This window comes from Spermophilus citellus (assembly GCF_964194105.1).
Source record: "Spermophilus citellus genome assembly, chromosome: 5".
NCBI lineage: Eukaryota > Metazoa > Chordata > Mammalia > Rodentia > Sciuridae > Spermophilus > Spermophilus citellus.
This window is the reverse complement of record NC_138186.1, coordinates 169,812,281-169,816,125: the sequence shown is the minus strand read 5'-3', so window position 1 is coordinate 169,816,125 and position 3,845 is coordinate 169,812,281. Positions and strand designations below refer to the sequence as shown.

Below are 3,845 nucleotides of genomic sequence, written 5' to 3'. Positions count from 1 at the left end.
GATTGCCAGTGATAAAATTCAAGATTCTTCTGATTGCCAGTGATAAAATTCAAGAAGAAAAAGATGAACTACAAAAGGAACTGTTCATGTTTTAAGCAGAGTGTCCACGAACCAGGACTTGCTAGGTTTGAAAATAAAACTCTTTCTTCTCGTTATTCTCTCCCAGCAACACTTCTCCAAGGGAAGGAAAAAAAAAATGGATTCAGGGCAAAGATCAATTCCAGGATATTATTGCAAGATTCTTTGTTAAGCCTCAGAAGATCTAAGGTAATGTCTCACAGATCACTTCAGAGAGATGAAAGTCCTGCTAAGGATGTCCAAGGCATGCCTCAAAGACCATCCCGTTCAAAGATGGCTTCCAAGGAGTCAAGGTCACCGCAGCTGCACAGCAGCCTTACCCAGAGCTCAAGATAAAGAGAGGCCTATGTGACTCAGGAACACATGTGAGAAGAAGAGGGGCCCGAGCAAGCCCAGGCTTAGTCCTTGAGCATCTCCCACGCCGTGGACCCCGCCCACTTGCCCTTGTGACCAGCATGCCATCCTAGCCATCCATCTGCAAAGCAGAAGAATTGCAATGCCTGTGCTTGCCCAAATCCCTGACCCACAAATTTGTGAAATACAACAGAATGATTAACATTTTGAAGGTCATCTATGCATCAAATATAACAACAGCTATGGAAAAATTTTTCACAGAAAATGAGATAAGCATTACAAAAGTCAAGGGGAAGCTTCTATCACTTTATGCTCATAACTGCAAAAGGTTCCACCAACTACAGGCTGCTACTAACCACCTAACAAGCAGATCCAAGCGTTCCTGACACTTTCTGCTGCAATAGACACTGTTTACCTCATCTCCTGCCAGGAACTTCCTTTCATGTGTCTACCGCACACGGCACTTACCATTCTCTTAAGTCCCTTTTGTAAATGACTACCATTTGTCCCCTTTCACTTCACCTCATTGAAGCCTGTCTATCTCTTACCCAGGCTGTCGCAATTGCTTTCTAACTAGTATCTCTAGCTCCAGAATGTCCTGAACTTCATGCCAGGTTAATCTTCCCAAAGTGCAACTTTGATTATATCCAGCCTGACTCCTAACAGATGTCTCAAAAAAAATTTTTTTTTTCTTTAAGGGCTGGGAATGTGGCTCAGTGGTTAAGCGCTCCTGGGTTCAACCCCCAGTACAAAAATATATATATATTTAAATTACATACTACTCACCATACCCTAAATAACTATCCCCTGAATCTTGACACATGCCATTCCTTCTTTCTAGAATAACCCCTTTCCTCACTCAACATTCATCCTGGCCTCTGAAAACCAACCCTACTCCTTTGGATCCCTGAGTTGCTGTTACAATGCCTTTTTCCCTCGAGGAGCTATGGACTGAACAGCCAGCCCCATGTCGGTCTCCTTCCTCTTCAGTTCCCAAGGCAGTTGGATCACAACTGCTCAGACTCAGCCAGTGAGTGACTCATAGGCTTGTCCTCTACCCGCTTGTGTGTTGCACAAGGTTGGGATGAGATCCCAGCTGTGGACACCCCAAACGTCAGCTGAACGCACTGGGGAAGACGGGCCTTGCTCTCAAAACATGTTGCAACCCACAAAGGCAAGAGCGACCCAGTGAGCAATGAGAGAACAAAACAAGACAGGATGTCATGCACTCCCGATTCCATGGTGCGGATCCCAACTGCTTCGGGAGACTGCAGAAGAGGGAGGTATGGTCGAGTGCTGGAATGAGCAAGCAAAACTTGGGATGAGGAAGGATGAGAAGCTGCGACCTGAGGCTGGGGAGGAACTAGTGAAGGAAGCCCAGGTTGAAAAAGAAATCAGCACAGGCCAAATGGGAGATGAGAGAATTGTGCTGTGGTCACCACAGAGTGAGGAGATGGGCTGCAGGTCACGAGTTCTCCAGGGAAGAGGGAGGCTCTCCAAGGCCAGCCTATCCTCATAAAGAGAGAAATGCCTATTCTTGACCTAAGCCAGAGTCCTAAGACCACCTTACTTTTGGCTATAGAAATCATAGGTATTTCCCAGACAGAAACCTGGGCAGGCAAGGACAACCCCAAACAGGAAACACAAGGAGATGCTTTTACTTTGTATCCTAAAGCCCTGGGCCAGTGCTCCCTTCACATACAGAGATCTCATGCAGGAGGTCAGGCCCACAGCTATGTCCCTGACCAAGAATACTGAACCCTGGGCCCTCAGTTCCTGATCTGGTCAGATTACAGAGCCAGTGTCATTGTCATTTGCTAAATGCAGAAGGGCACCTGGAGAAGGATGAGCATGTGCAGTGGAGAGCCTGGCATGCATCCACCCCAGGGTTATGCCAACTCCAGGAGACACCAAGTTTCCCAGTCCATTCCTGCAGTGAGCAGGGACCTGGGTCAGCTGGCAAATGTCTCCTATAACCCTGCCACAACAATCAGAAGCAGGTGGAACGATGAAGCATCTCAAGATAAGCAGCCCTTTTCCCTGAGCCACCTCCCAGAAGACAGCCACCCCTGGAAAGTTACCCACACCTGAAGTAGACTATGTGAGAGAGAAAGGAACATTTGTTTGTCCACTGAGATTTGGAGTTGTTGTTCCAGCATGACTTTGCATGTCCTGACTAATTTATAAAGTATTAATTACATACATTTCCTAAACAAACTACTTTCTTCACTTTAGAGATTATGAATCTGGGGCTTGGTTTGAGTAACTTAGAGCTTAGTGCCACACCTAGAGCAAGCCTAGGACCTGACACGAGCTGTCTGATTCTGAGTCCCAGAAGTTTTTCACTTCTGTTCTGTCTTCTCTCAGGACAATGACATTATGGATATTACTCAGAAGAGTAAGCTGTGCGGAGGGATAGAAATGAGTCTTACCATGTATATTTGTAATAAGGTGTTTGCAACAGGAATTACTCCTCCTCCTACCTCCCTGCCAACCCATAACACTAGGACTTGCACCAACACTTCTACCCTCTCAGGATGTGGCCATCTCCTAAAGAGGAACAGCAAATGAAGGACACCGTGGGACAGTGGGGGTCTGGCAACTGTCACTGGTCCATCCTCATTTCTCCGATAGTAGGGTCAAAGAGCTAAAAGAAACTGCCCTTTGAGCTGCCTGTCCTCTCAGGCCCTGTCCACCTGCTGGGCCCATAACTCAGCCGGAAAGTTCCATGCAGGAGAAAGGGAAGTAGGAAGCTCGTTTTGGCTTCATGAATAAGTTCCATTCTCCCTGATCTTCCAGCAAAGAAATAATTATTTCTAACTGAAATCACTGTTTCTTTCTCCAGGAGCTCAGAATTCAGAGGCAGTAAGAAAACTGACTCCCTCAAAATCCTCCATCACTGTCATCCTGAAATAAAGATCAACAGAAATTGTGCTCCGTGTGAAACGTCAGCCCACTCAGCTCCAGTCCAGAACGGTGGGGTGCATGCCAACAGTGACTCATGTTCTCTCCTTGACTTCCTCTGAGCAGGGCTCTGAGCCCCCACCCCGCCCCCAAATAAATAAAGCTCTGGGCTTGACATCAGTCGAGTTGTTTCTGGTGCTCTGGGGCTGGGCCTTGTCCTCCCCCTTCCCCCTAGTTCTTCTCTGTGGGGGGTGCCTATTGTTAGCAGAGCTGACGCCAGTGCTGGAAATGGCACCCACCGGCCTAATCATGGCTTCTGAAACAGCTGCAGTGTCTTCAGGAGTCGGATGGCAGAAATGTGTTTTCATAGTTACCTTTAAAAATAAAAGAACAACAGGACAATACTGAACTCACAGAGGACAGAGCACAGAGGTGCTCCTGCCTGGCCACGCCCAGCCTCCTGTTGGCTGTGCAGTTGGCCCTCGGCTACATCTATCCCTAGAGCTGCT

General features: G+C 47.4%; 1 long non-coding RNA gene across 1 annotated transcript; it reads left to right on the top strand.

Moving 5' to 3' along the window:
• Positions 1 to 1,190: 1,190 nt before the first annotated feature.
• Positions 1,191 to 3,511, top strand: LOC308649978. Its single transcript, XR_014022204.1, has 2 exons — positions 1,191 to 1,715; positions 3,278 to 3,511. It is a non-coding gene; the product is annotated as an uncharacterized lncRNA (long non-coding RNA).
• The last annotated feature ends 334 nt before the right edge of the window (positions 3,512 to 3,845 follow it).